The sequence below is a fragment of the Myotis myotis genome, unplaced genomic scaffold, assembly GCF_014108235.1.
Source record: "Myotis myotis isolate mMyoMyo1 unplaced genomic scaffold, mMyoMyo1.p scaffold_m19_p_2, whole genome shotgun sequence".
NCBI classification, from domain to species: Eukaryota; Metazoa; Chordata; class Mammalia; order Chiroptera; family Vespertilionidae; genus Myotis; species Myotis myotis.
The window spans coordinates 131,318,099-131,333,676 of NW_023416324.1; positions in this window are offsets into that span (position 1 = coordinate 131,318,099).

Here is a 15,578-nt window from a genome sequence, read left to right on the forward strand (position 1 = left end):
AAATTTAAAAAATAGAAAGGATTTTTAAAAATTATAAGAGCCAGCCAGAAAAATGGAGGGAAAAAAAAGAGCAGTGAATCAGAGTGGCAGACATATTTGTCCAACTATTCTCTAAAGTGATACAAGTCAAAAATAAATTTAAAATTTTTAAAAAGTGATACAAGTCAGGGATGATTCAAAATTATAGAATTTTCAAAAGTTAATGACAGTAAAACAATTTATGGTTTGTGTTACTTTTTTCTCCACATAATGAATATGTGATTATAATAATTTTTAAATAAATAAAATATTGAAGTAGTTTTTCATACAGAAAAAGTAAGCACAAGTGCAGGTGTAAATTTATTTTTATATTTTACATAAGAGTTATGTTAACTATGTGTACAAATATTAATTATTATTACAAAAAATACATAAAGATTTTCTTTTTAACATGAGAAAATTGAATATTATCAGGATAATGCTCAATTGAGAAATCTGTGCAAAATAAATTTCCACAATTAATGTGAAAATTCAATAAAGAAACATTTAAACTAATGCCAGAAGTTTTTTTTTATATATAAACTAGTAGCCCAGTGCACGAAATTCGTGCACTGGGTAGGGGGGAAGGGGCCCCTCAGTCTGGCCTTCACCCTCTCCAATCTGAGACCCCTCAGGGAATGTCCAACTACCTGTTTGTGCCCACACTTTTAACAGATAACAGCTCCATTGTTGTTTCTTTCTTATGCTTAAAACCATTGGAATTAATAGGCATTCAAAGTGTGTATACATTTTGGGGGGACACCCTGTATATCTCTAGTCAGAGGTGAAAGAAACCAACAGCAGATTTGGAACCCCCAGACAGGGAACCTCGCTCACTCCCCACATGTCTCCCCACTTCACTTTTCACCTTCGTGGGCAGCAGGAGAATCAACGTTTTCTCTCATTAATTCGGAAAAGCACGTCCTGTCACCCGCTGCCCGGCAGGAGTGCACTAGGCCCCAAGCAAGCGAGGCTCAGTCAGGGCAGCCTTCGCTCATGGCACTCAAAGTGCACATTCTTCCTCTACAGTCGCCCCGACTATCCCACTGTTTCACTGAGAGGACAGAATTCCTCTCCACCTCTGGGTTCTTGATCTTGAATGCACCTCAGCGAGGGCCGCCTGCACCCACCAGGTGTGTCTGTCTGCATCTGCTCTCGCCTAAGCACCTGCATTAACCCCCCAGAGGTGATCTCGTAGCTGCACTGGCCTCCGTGGGAACAGGGCATCACCACTCCGCCCTCTTACTGTCATCTCACAGGCGCCCACCCTCAGCACCCAGAACACCGAGACACTCTCCAAAGGATGTGAGCGCATCAGAGGGGATGTGTGCACATCCTGTGGGGGAGTTAGGCATGCTGGGTTGATGGAAGTGCAGTGGAGAGGCAGAGGGGAACTGGTGCATGCCTTGGTTTTCAACTGCTGCAGGCGCGGGAGGGTGACAGTGTGCTGGGGGATGTTCGCATGCCAGGGGGGGATGTGCACACATGAGGCCTCTGGCTTTGCAGATCCGCAAACCCCCGTGGTGCGGCCAGGAGGACGTCAGTCTGGCCCGCCACGGTGGCTGTCCCTGTGATCCTGCACCTTATGGGCCAGGAGGCGGATCTTGCGCAGCCACTCCTGGGCGCTGATGGCCTGCAGGCGCTACTTCAGCTCAGCCTGCAGGCTCCCCTTGGCGCACTCACAGCTGTCACCACCGCCATGTGGGGAGTACAGGCCGCCCTCTGCCTGCCTGCCTCCCCTGTCCAGAGGCTCTCTGCACTGCTCACCTGCCCAGAGTGACTGGGGCTGGGTGGAAGCCAGGTGTTTTGCCCTGCCCAACCCCAGCTGATCCACCCCTCTGCGAGCTACCGCCCCGCCTGGAAGGGTCACAGATCCAGGTCCTGGGACAGCGGACAGCCTTGCCTGCTGCCACCTGCCTTCAGTATGCAAATTAGCCGCCATCTTGTTGCTTCAGGCTGGGGGTCCCCACTGGGGTGCCTGGGCAGTCTGGGTGAGGGGATGATGGCTGTTTTCAGCTGGTCACACCCCCTTCAGGGTGAGGATCCCCACTGGGGTGCCTAGCCAGTCTGGGTGAGGGGCTGAGGGCCGTTTTCAGGGTGGCGGGCGACTGAAGCTCCCAACTTCTCCTTTTTTTCTTTCTTTTTTTTTTATTATGGGATTTATTTACCTTCTATGGCTGTCACTGGAGCTGAGAGCCGGCTTTAACTCTGAGGTCTGGCTGCAGCTCTGAGATCCTGGCTGGCTGAAAGCAGGGATCTGGGTTTGTTCTATAATTGAAACACTGTTGCCGTCCTGCTGGCTGAAGCCCGGCTGGCGGAAAGCAGGTTTCTGGAGCCTGTTTAACTTCTATTATTGCAACATTGTTTCTTAGACTGCAAGCTCAAAGGCCGGCGGCAGGCGGGGAACGTTGGCTTCCCCCATCACTGGAGCAAGCAAGCCTCCTGTTCGCGTCAGCTGCCTGGCTGCCAGCCGCCATCTTGGTTGGCAGTTAATTTGCATATTGTCCTGATTAGCCAATGGGAAGCGTAGCGGAGGTATGGTTAATTACCATGTTTGTCTATTATTAGGTAGGATGTGTATATACTGACAAGATCCCTTATCTACAACCTAAAATGTCACCTTCAAATTTTTTATAGTTAATTTTCTGCAAGAATAAAAAGTGAGTATTAAAGTAAATACTTTAGAGGAAAAAAGCATTTCTATGTAGAAAACATCTTTCTTTTACACATATTAGAAGCAAAGTTTTTCAAACCTGATACAAATGGACATGGAACCAGGTATGCAAAATATTTAAAAATACAATTTTATGATTTTGTTTTGTTTACAGTTATTTATACATAATCATTTATTTAACAATTAACATTTAGTCATGTTTTCCTATGTTGCAGATACTGTACAATACACCAAATAGGGAAAAATAAAGAAAACATAGGGTTTCAAAGATTTATGAATTGGAACTATTGGATAATTATTGAATAATTTAACCATTAAATTCTGAGAATGATGTCATTTTGCAATTCATAAAATTCTCATTGGTCCTCCAGAAAAGTATAACAGTGGGGATTAAATGGAACAAAAAGACACATACTGTTTATTAAATATTTCTCAGAATATTAGAATTTGAAGTTATCTTCTAAATTAATTGATGAAATTCCCTCATTATATCTATAATAAAAAATCATAATATGCTAATTAGACTGGACAGCTAAACAACCTTCCAGATGTCCTTTAGGATGACCTTCTGGATGAAGCTGGGGCTGCAAGGGCTGGCCAGGGCTGGGAGGGGCTGTGAGGGCTGAGCCCCTTTCACCAATTTCATGCATCGGGCCTCTAGTCCTTTATAAAACTAACACTCAGATCTCACAATTAGCATGTCACAGGACTTAGATGTATAAGTCCTAAGTCAAGTAAGCAATCTTCCCACCTAGCCAAATATAATATTTCAGGTAATATGCTTTTTGCTTAACATGTAGAACTTGGGTTTTGCACAGCAATAGGTAGCAAAGGTAAATGCTATCTAATGCTATTGTTTCACCTATACTTTAGTAAGTCCAGGGCGCTTAGAGAATTTGATTACACAGCATCTGCTATAGTGCTTAATAGATAGCTCGTTATCATAATGTGCTGGACTTCTTCTTCTGTAGTATGTTTTGCCTCATTAATACTTTACTGCATTCATCACATCTTACTGCTCCCCCAGTGGATACTGAATTCCGTGAAGTCAAGGATTTAATCTTATGCAGATTTGGATCCTTAGCACTTTCACAGTATTTGGCTTTTGGCAAGTCCTCAAAATAGGTGTATTAATAGAGCTTACTGTGGGAAGACTCAGAGGCACAGATAAGGATATAAATGACTAATTATTGAATTGTGCCTTACTGAATGGAGATTCCTTTTGTTTAATATGCTTGCCAATAACTTGAAATATTTATAAGTCAGGGGATGGCCAAGCCAACTTTCTGGCACCCCATCTTTACTGAAATATTTTTATAAAGATTGAGAAGAATTGCATGATCAATTGTTCACTAACACTTACAAAGAAGGTGAAAAAAAACTAGAAGAACATGGGTTGAAAATGGTCAGGATTAGAGTGATAAACATAACAGGTACATTTACTTTATAATACTATTTTATTTTCACTAGGATTATAACAATTATTTCATTATTGGTTTCTTCTATAACTGCTGATCAGAACAATCTGGTTCCCTGATTTACTGATAAAGACAACATGTTTCTTAGCCAGGGATAAGACTGCTGAAGCTTGCTTCTGTTCCAAGGTGGTGTGAAGAAGCAGGGAGGAGGGAGGAGGAAAGGCCTGCAAGTAAGTGGGCAATGTTTGCATGTATCTTTGGAGGAGCCACATTATGTGAAGATGTCAACATGAATCCCTGCCAAAAAAAAAAAAAAAAAAAAAAAAAAAAAAACCACAAAAAAAACCCCACAAATGATTGCAATAAAAATGTGAATGCAATCCTGAAAGAAGGCAGTTTTACATTGAAAATTATTTAGCTGAACTGGGAAAGAGTGAACAGGCCCACACAGACACATAATAGTTTATATACCATGAAACAGAAGAATAATGGCTTTATTTGGGCTAAGATGAGAGGATTCTGGTCTTCTGCTAGCTATAAAAAATTTGCAGTACAAAGAAAAGGGCATGACTTTTCAAGTATATGAAATATTTGAAAAGAAAGATTAACACTAAAACAAAATAGGAAACATATGAACAGGTATGTTTTGAAATTTATATATTTGTATGGAATATCAATACTTTTCTAAAACTAAACAAAATTGTTAATGCATATCATCCCTTGAGGAATAGTCGATCACCTACAACTGAGTCTGCATTATTGTGGATGAACCTACTTATTAGTTATATTTCTCCATGAGTCAAAGTAAAAATATAATGCCAGTTCTTTTCGATATACTATTTGTCTTTAAAACACTGTAGCTGATACTCAGTTTTTCTGTTCTGGGAAGCTGAAACTAAAGCTTAAAATTGATTGATTTTTATGCTAGAAGTCGATAATGTAAGTCTTTTTTCTAAGACCACTAAAGTTAAACTAAACCAGCCTGTGCTTCCACAGCTGGGTGGTGTATCTCAAGGAAGCAGTCAGAGATATGCCACAAATAGAAGAAATTACAAAATATAGGGGGGTACCAAGTGGTCAAGCCTTGTGTTAGATAGTGGGTAAGACAAAACACATTTCACATATGTTCTAAAAAAATATAAAGATGCACAATATTGAAAGAATTTTACATTGAATAACTTGCTTTTATACACATTCTGACAAACTTTGCCTCTGAATATGAGTGTAACTTTATTAATATTTAATCTAATTCTTGATGTTTGGGTTTAAGATTATCATTCTACTACTTATGTTTCCCATACTGTTCTTTATATTTCTTACTTTTTCCTTTTCTGCATTCCTTTGAATTATTTAATAGTTTCTAGAATTGCATTTTAATTTATCACTTGTCCTTTTTTAGTTAAACTTTTTTCATTACTTTTTTGTGTTCATTTTAAGATTACAATGTGCTTTCATAGTATTTCAAGGGTTTGCATCCATATACTAGTAATGTTGTACCATTTGCAACATGTACAAATTTGCAACTCTTGCTCTTGTGGCAGAGTTTTTCATGTGTATTGAATTTCATATTTTCTGAACCCCAGTAGGCAATGCTAGTGTCTACTTTAATCAATAATATGCATTTAAAAGAAATGATAATTTCCAATATTTTTTACTCATTTCTGAATATCTAAGTGCTCATACTGTATCATCTCCTACAGTCTGAAGGAATCCCTTTAGAATTTGTTGTTAAGGCTTGTTGGGATTAAATGTTGAATTCTAGTGAATTGCCTTTGTTGTTGTTTTTAAGTCTAAAAATATATGTATGTACTTCTCCTTCATTCTGTAATATTATTTATTCTGGATATAATATTCCTGTTGACATATTTTCTTTAGCTCCTTAAAGATATTGTTTCATTGTCTTCTGGCCCCAATTATTTTTGGTGAGGTCAGAAATCCTTTGAATTTTTGCATGCCTATATATAACATGTACTTTTGTTTTATTTCTTTAAAAATATTTCCCTTATTTTTGCTGTCATTAGTTTTATTATTATGTTCTTGTTATGGCAGTTGTTATCCTATTTGGGTTTTATTGAAATTTTGGGATTTGTAAATGTATATACATTACCATTTAAAAACTTTTCAGCCATTATTTCTTTGAACATTTTAATTTAATTAGCAATTATCTCTTTCCTTTTTTTATGAAATAAGCCTTTTAATATTGTCTCATATGTCTCAAGGCTCTGTCAGTTTTTTAAATCTCCTTTATTGTTTCCCTCTATTTTTAGATTTATTAAATTATACTACCTTTCATTTATATTTTCCAGCTATTACATTCTGTTAAATGCACACAGAAAATTATTTCCAAGATATTGTATTTTTAAGTTCTATAATTTCTACTTAGGTCTTTTTTATGGTTTCTATTACTCAGCTGAGATTTTCCATTTATTACAAGTTTGTTTACTTTTATGTCCTTTATTGGGTCATTCTAATTATTGATGCATCTTAAAATTTATTTATATTTATTATCTTTTTCTATGAGATTATTCACATTTCCTATTTTTTCATATGTCTAATCATGTCGAATTGCATCATGAATATCGTTGTACATTCTGTCATTAGCTTCCCAAATGGATTTTTTTTATGAGACATTTAACTTAGTTGAAATCAAATTACAATTCTGTCTCTTGGGCACACATCAAAATCGTAGTTTGTGTTTTTTGTTTGTTTGTTTTAGCTTTGCTTGAGTTGGTGTATGTCTGTACTGTGAATGTGTAGTTCAAGGGACAGGCCAGAAATGTTGGGGGAGTTTACAGGGAAATTTAGATTCTCTGTTCTTTCATTTCTAGAATTTCCCCTTCATTTACCAGTGATTATAATTGCCTCAAAATTGTAAGTCAGATAATCTAAAGTTTCCTCTTTGAGTTATAGCTAACTGCATGACACAGAACTCTCTCTCCTTTGCATAGGTTATAAAATAAATACATGTACATACACACAGACATAGATACTTACATATATACACAAAGAATAAAGTCACCTATTGTATTCCCTATTACAAATCTATTCAACCTTGTTGTCAGTTTACACTTGCTCTTCACTATTTTTGATATTTTACAAATGGTTGATACTTGTCATCTGGAGGAGGGACTATCACAACAAGCTTTCTTAACAATTGCCTAATGTAGAACCTAAAGATAAATCATTTTCACGTTAAAATGAACTGGAATGTAGAGCAAGAAAAAGTAGGTTTAAGATCTGATAAAGCTGGACCACAGCAGTCAGCTGTGGCATCGATGTAAAAAGATCCAACCCAGGTAACTAGATTTTGATGTTGATTTACACAAGACTGTCCCTGACATTCACATAATGTACCTGAATTTTTATGTACACCTCAAAACATTGGTTTATCAGATTTTCAAGAATATGCATTTTCTATCTATTTATAAAAGAAATTAAACCCCTGGAAAAAAATAATTCAAATTTTCTGAAAATAAACTTCTCATCTTGACAATAGGACAACATTTTTGATCCCATATTTCTGAATCATGCCTCTTTGAGTTTCTCTATATGGAGTAGCATGATTATAAATTGCTTATGAAAAAGATCATTTTAGTAGAAAGATCACTTTTTGTTCTTGTATTTAACAAATACTATGACATGACATGTGAAAAAGTTGATGGTTTTAATTTTTACATTTTAAATAATAGATAATTTGTATTCAAAAGTTTTGAGAAAACATATATTTTGTTGAATTTCTGAAGGTGCTTCTTTTTGGCTTATTATTTTCTCTGGTAGTTTTAATTAGTCTTCTCCTTAAAATTTTGTTTGTGATTTTAAGTCATAATCCCATCATCTGCCTTAGATAGACTTTTCAAGGGAGCTTCATTTCCAGAAGGGAAGGTCTTTAGAGAGAGGAGATGAAGATGTGAGTGAAGCTTTCATTTCTTTGAGTTACTTATTTGGAAAGGAGAAAGTGAAGACAGCTTTTAATCAATCATACAATTTTGTGTGTTCTCACTCAGAATAAGTTATAGTTTCTATATCCCTTTTAGAAGAGAATGTGGGACCTTAGATTAGGAAAGCCAACACAATCATATACCAGTGATTTTCAACCTTTTTCATCTCACAAAGTACACACAAACTACTAAAATCCTGTGGCACACCTAAATATATGTTATATTTTTTGCCCATCTACAAAAAAACAGGTATAAATTTTATTCATTCACCCCAGATAGCTATTATTGTGTTGGCTGTTGTGATTTTTTTTTATTTGACAATCTAAGGGAAATGAGGTAAGTGCCCCTGACTAAATAGTCAGGTATAGCATGATTTAAAAATTATTGTGGCACCCAAGTGTGCTGTGGCACACCAGTTAAAAATCACTGTCATTTACAACATGTTTTGTATTATTCCTGCTGAAGGTTTTGACGATAAATGGTGAAAAAAAGAATTATCTCTATGTTGAGGAACTTTGATAAATTATGTGGCCATCCATATATTCAATCTACTCTTTTATTAAGGTTTTCATCAACTTTGTCTTGGCCTGAAATATTCTTTTATTATAGCTATCTTTAGTACTCAACAAGTTCTTTGGGAATAGACTTGTACATTGGAATTCCCTGTACAATATTATTAAACACTCATGATAATGGTCATAATAAAAAGAAGAAAAACTTTTCATCTTAAATAAAGTGAATTGTCTTAAAATGCAAATAAAATGTGTATTGATTCTCATTTTCTTAATTCAAACAGTATTTTTCTCTTAAAAAAAGGGGAAAAGGTGTGAGTTTAGAATGAGCATCATTTAAGGTTTATTTTATAGTCAAAGCCAACACTTTACTTTCCTAAAATTGTGCTGTGGCCATTCCCAATTCCTTGGCACTCTGTGCTGGGAATGAGTCTGGCAGATATCTTGATACTTCTTCACATAGACAATAAATCTATCTGGAATGTTATTGACAAATAGTGACTAAAAGACTCTTAAACATTTTATTGTTCATTCAGGCCCACTATTATGAACATTCATTATAGGACTGTTCTGCCTACCCTCTAATTTTTCATAGTCATGCTGCCTCATATCAATTATCACTTAAGTGACTATGTTGGCCTCTAACAGTTATTTCAGCTTCTATTCTTTGAAGGGATAGAAAAGTAGACAACCAATTGTATTTGGGGCTAATAGTGTTGTGAAAGGCTTTTAAAAACAACAAAAACAAGATCCTGAGTTTCTGCACAATGAAGAAAAGGAAGTCCATAATTTAAGAGTAGAGAAAAACAATCTTTTTGTACAGATATTGATGAGATAGACATAGAGTCCCTTTCTCAGTATGTTTTCCCTAATTATAAATGCAATAGAGTTTCATTTGATGATATTTCCATAATGCATTCACAGTCAGGAAAAATCTTGTAAAAAACATTTTTTATTACCAGGGTGAGTTCATGTTTTGGAATATTTGTTTCTAGTATGCATAAATACATTTATCATATTATTGTCCTTAGACATTAACATAAACATTAAATGTCTTTCCATTTTTGCTTTAAGGAGGTATAATTAACAGACAATAAACTGCAAGCATTTTAAGTGTTTATTGTACTACGCTGAGCTTTTATACATAATACAACTCCATAACCATGAATAGAGTGAAGATAGTACATACTGAATATCACCAAAATTTTTCTCATGCTCCTTTGTAAACATTTGGATGGTCTTCCACATGTCTATCCCACATCCATCCTCAAATTACCACTGATATGCTTTCTGTAAATATAAATTAATTTATTCTTATAATGTTTTAATTCACTGGGATGATATTGGGTGATAAAATTATACATGGAATCATACTATATGAACCCCTTATTGTGGGACCTTAGAATTTTTGCATTTTTAATAGTATTTCATAATAGCTTTTCTTTCCCTAACAACTAATGGTGTTAAACATCTTTTCATGTGTTTGTTTGGCATCCATTTATCTCATTTGGAAGTGTTTATTCAAATATTCTGTATACTTTTATTTTTGTATTGTCTGTTTTTTTATTAATGCATTTGGAAAGCTTATATATTCTGAATGTTAATTCATTGTCAGATGTATAATTTGAAAATATCTCTGCCATGTTATATCTTCTCTTTTTATTCTCTTAACCATGATTTTTAAAAAGAGAAATTCTTAATTTTGATGTCTAATTTATTAACTTTTGTCAGTATTGTGCTTTCAGTGTCCTATCTAAAAAAAATTTTGTCTAACCTAAAGTCACAAAGATTTTCTCCTGTTTTTTGTTAAAAATTTATGAAAGCATGGGGAGGGGCCAGTAGTAGGGATGAGGGGGTCAATGTGGGAGAAAAGGGGACATCTGTAACACTTTCAACAATAAAGATAAATATTAAAAATTAAAATAAATAAAATAAAAATAATTTGAGGTCTAGGTCTTATGCTAATGACTGTTCTTGATTTTGAGTTCATTTCTTTACATGCTGTCTGCCATCATCAGGGTGGGGGTCTCTGTTGGGGGGTGTGGCCAGCCTGGGTGAGGGTCTCCGTTAGGGGCAGGGTGGGCCTGGATGAGGGGCTGATGGCCGTTTGCAGGCTGGTGACACCCCCGGCTTTGTCAGGATGGACATCTGGAATATGTGTGGTCTAATTAGCATATTAGAATATGTGTGTGTGTGTGTGTGTGTGTGTATATACGTATATATATATGTGTGTGTGTGTATATATATATGTATATATATACATATATATATATAATATTTTTTGCTATACACCTCTTCTAAGCACTATTTGCATTGCATTTGTCAAATTTTGAAATGTACTTTTTGTTCTCATTTAGTTTAAAATAATAATTTGCTTCTTGATTTCTACCCATATATTATTTAAAAGTATGCTGTTTAGTTTTCAAATAGTTGGGGAATTCCCAGATATTTTCTGTTATTGATTTCTAATTTAGTTTCATTGTTATCTGACAACAAACTTTTTAAGATTTGAATAAATTTTAGAATACTGAGATGTCTTATTGCTCACAATATGGCCTATAATAGTAGATATCCCTTATGCACTTGAATAGAAACACTGCTATTGTTGGGTGAAGTTTTCTATAACTGTCAATTGAATCATGTTGGTTTATAGTGTTTTTCTACTCATAAATCCTTACTAGTTTTGTCTACTTATTCTATCAACTAGTGTGAAAGGAGTCTTGAAAGTTGTTTTTGTGTTGTGGAAGACTGTGAAATCTAGGACTATAATTTTGAATTAGTCTATTTACAGTACTATCAGTTTCTGTTTCATGTTATTTTGGGCTTTGTTTTTATTTAAATAATCAGTGGCCTGGTGCAGGGATTTGTGCACAATGAAAGGAAATTAATTAGAAGAAAGATTCATGTGATAATTAAATTACTGCAAAAAATTACATGTAAAAATAGTATATATAACATAGTATTATAAAATTAAAACATGCATGCGATTGGTACCAGCAAGAGCTTTATTGTATTGTGCATGCAGGAGTCAATGTTTATTTTTAAATTGCCAGTGCACGTCATATGTACCAGCCAGTCAGTCGGTCAGATGGTTGGACAGACGGATGGTTGGTCACTTAGCCTTTTATATATATACTAGAGGCCCAGTGCACAAAAATTTGTGCACTCGGTGGGGAGGGGGAGTCCCTCAGCCCGGCCTGTGCCCTCTCGTAGTCTGGGACCCCTCGGGAGATAACGACCTGCTGGCTTAGGCCTGCTCCCTGGTGGCAGAGGGCAGGCCCACTCCCTAGGTGCAGCCCGTGGTTGGGCTCAGAGAAGGGCTGATTGGGGAGTTCGGGCATTACCCCCTGTCATGCACAGAGCAGGGAGACTCAGTCACGCTCAGGGTAGGGCCGATTGGGGGGTTGGGGCACCGCCCCCTGTCACACTCAAGGCAGGGTCGATGGGGAGGTTGTGGTGCCACTCCCTGTCACGCACAGAGCAGGGCCCATCAGGGGGGTTGGGGCTCCGTACCTTGTCATGCACAGAGCAGGGTCGATCAGGGGGTTAGGGAGCTCCCCCCTGTCAAGCACAGAGCAGGGCCCGTGGGGGTGGGGGTTGGGGCGCCGCACCCTGTCACACACAGATTAGGGCCGATCAGGGAGTTGGGGCACTGCAGCCTGTCACATACAGAGCCGCAGGGCGATCATTGGGTTGGGGAGCTCCCCCCCTCACAGGCACAGAGCAGGGTTGATCAGGGAGTTGGGGTGCCTTCCCCTGTCACGAACAGAGCATGGCGGATAGGGAGGTTGTGGCAACATCTTCTGTCACACACAGAGCTGCAGGGCTATCAGGGGGTTTGGTCGCTGCCCCCTGTCACGCTGATCCCGGTGCCGGGAGGCCTTGCAGCTCCGCTGATCCCAGTGCTGGGAGGCATATTACCCTTTTACTATATAGGATAGAGGCCTGGTGCATGGGTGGGGCTGGCTGGTTTTCCCTGAAGGGTGTCCTGGATCAGGGTGGGGGTCCCCACTGGGGTGCCTGGCCAGTCTCGGTGAGGGGATGATGGCTGTTTTCAGGCTGGCAGGTGACTGAAGCTCCCAACTGCTCCTTTTTTTCTTTTTTTTATTCCTGGCCAGCTTTAGCTCTGGCTCCAGCTCTGAGGCCTCTGTTGCTGAAAGCAGGTATCTGGTTTGTTTGGCTTCTTTAACCGAAACACTATCAACTCCAGCTCTGAGATCCCGGCTGGCTGAAAGCAGGTTTCTGGGGTTTTGTTTAGCTTCTATATTTGTAATTATGTTTCAAACTGCAAGCTCAGAGGCCGGCAAGGCATGCGGGGAACGTTGGAGTCCTCCGTCACTGAAGCAAGCAAGCCTCATGTTCGCTTCAAGCTGCCTGGCTGCTGGCTGCCATCTTGGCTGGCAGTTAATTTGCATATTGCCCTAATTAGCCAATGGGAAGGGTAGCGGATGTACGGCTAATTACCATGTTTCTCTTTTATTAGATAGGACTAGAGGCCTGTTCCAGGAATATTTCTGCAAGAATAGCACTTCCTGTGGCTGGAGCAAAGCAGAGAAGGGAGCGAAACTTGCTGAGGCGGGCTTTGCTCCCACTTCAAGCCCCTGCAGCTGGTCTTGCCCTCCCGCTCCAGGCTGCTGCCCCTTATGCTCCCAGCCACAGTAGTTGGGCTTGCCCTCCTGATCTCATCTCCTGTGGCTGGGCTTTCCCTTCCAATCCCAGTTGCTGGGGCTGGGCTTGCCCTCCCACTCCGAGCCACTGCCCCTCAGCTCCCAGCCGCTGTCCCCCACCCCCACCCCCACCCCCAGCCGCTTCCCCTTATGCTCCCAGCCACAGTGGTTGGGCTTGCCCTCCTGATCCCAGTGGCTGGGGCTGGGCTTGCCTTCCCGTTCCCAGATCCCAGTCTCTGGGGCTGGGCTTGCCCTCCCGCTCCCAGTCACTGTCCCTCCCGTTCCCAGCCACTGAGGCTGGGATTTCCCTCCTACTCCCAGCTGCTGCCCCTTCCCCTCCAAGCCGCTGCCCCTCCCGCCTACAGCGGCTCCGGCTCCGTTTCTGTCCTTATGGCCTCTACTTGGCTCCCTTCTGTACCGCTTGGCCTCCATGTTGTTGCCAGTCTTCGCTCGCAGCTAGTATATTCAAATTAACCGCCATCTTTTAGCTTCTATAATTGAAACATTATATCTTTTGGAGCTGTTGCTTCAGGAGCTCAGAGGCTGGCAGCGGCAGGCGGGGAACCTGGCTTCCTCCATCACTGGAGCAAGCAAGCCTCCTGTTTGTTAGGTGCCTGGCTGCCGGCCACCATCTTGGTTGGCAGTTAATTTGCATATCGCCTTGATTAGCCAATGGGAAGGGTAGCGGAGGTATGGCTAATTACCATGTTTCTCTTTTATTAAATAGGATATGTATAGATTATTTTAAGTTAGATAAATTTATGTTTATAAAATGTTCTTAATCCCAGTAATATTATTTTATCAGAAATTTATTTTCTATGATGTTAAAATGGTTATACCTACCTAAATCATTTATTATACTGTTAATTATAATCATTGCATTTTTATTTTATTATATCTTTTTATGTTCTTGCATTTTTATTTTAAACATAGTTTTCTTATCTAGAATTTTGATTTAGGTTTGTTTTATATCTTCTGTCTTGCTGGTTACCATCTTTCATGTTTCATTTACATTTTTAACATGTTGAATATAATTATATTAACTATTTTAACCCTTTGAGTGCAAGCCAATATCCTAGGAAATATGCTAAAATTGCCAAGGCATTTTTGCTGATTTTACATCAGTTTAGGAAAAAAATTATGAATCGCAAGTAAATGAAGTTACATATTCAAAAACTCAAGGAAACCTTTACTACATTGACCTATTTAGCAATATCATCATCACTAATAAAAGCAGACTTAGAACTGGATGCCATTTCAAAGCTTTGATAGCACTCCAGGCACTTTTGGCGAAAGATAGGAGGAGCTGGATCGTGCTTGTTTGTATGCCTGTTAATTTTTTATTGTTAATTTCATCTAGTTGAGTATACATATACTTATATACATGTATTTCTTATAAACATTCTTTAGCTTTGTTCTACGGTGAACTTAAGTTTCTTGGAAACAATTTGATCTTTTTAAGGCTTTTTAATGTAAGTTTTGTTCAAAAGGATCAAAGAGCCATTAGTCTAGAGCTAGTTTTGTCCTACTACTAAGGTGGTATCTTTTTAAGTACTCCACCTGATGTCTTGTGACTTACAACTTTTTTCTACTCTGGCCAATGGGAACACATAATATCCTTGCTCTTGTGTGCGTTTCAAAGGTAAATCCAATCCTTTCACATGATTCTTTTCCTAAACTCAGCCATTTCCTCACATGTATGTGCTCATCAGTATTCATCTGAAGTCTCTGAAGATAACTGGGCTCTACCTATTTGCAGCTCTACCTTCTTAGTTACGCTGCCTAAGGAACTATAGCCACCATCAACAACTAAGACTCTCAACTCTTTCTTTTCACCTCAGGAGGATTGCCTGGCTCTGCCTAGCCTGCCTTGGTTGCCTTGCAGCGTGTAATTCTTTCCAGACAGTAGACAGAGATAATTGTAGGGTTCACCTGTTTTGTTTTCTCTTTTTCAGGGATTATGGTTCTTTGCTGCCTGATATCCATTATCTAAAAGCAGGTTTGGGTTTTAAGTTGTTTCCTACAAGAGGACAAATCCAGTCTTTGTCACTCCACCTTGAACAGAAGTGCAAGGCTTTCATTTAGTCAATCAAAGGATTACTTTTAATTGTTTTTGAAAATACATATATTGATTTTTAAAGAGAGAATAAGGGCAAGGGAGAGATAACAACACCCATCCACTGACACTTGCATGCCCCCTACCAGGGATCAGCCCATAACCTGGGCATGTGCCCTGACCAGGATTCACACTGTCAACCTTGTGGTGCCACACCAGCCAGGACTCAAAGGGTTACTTTGAATTGTTTACTGTATTTGATGGAAATGAAACTTTGTTTAGATGGGTCTTGATT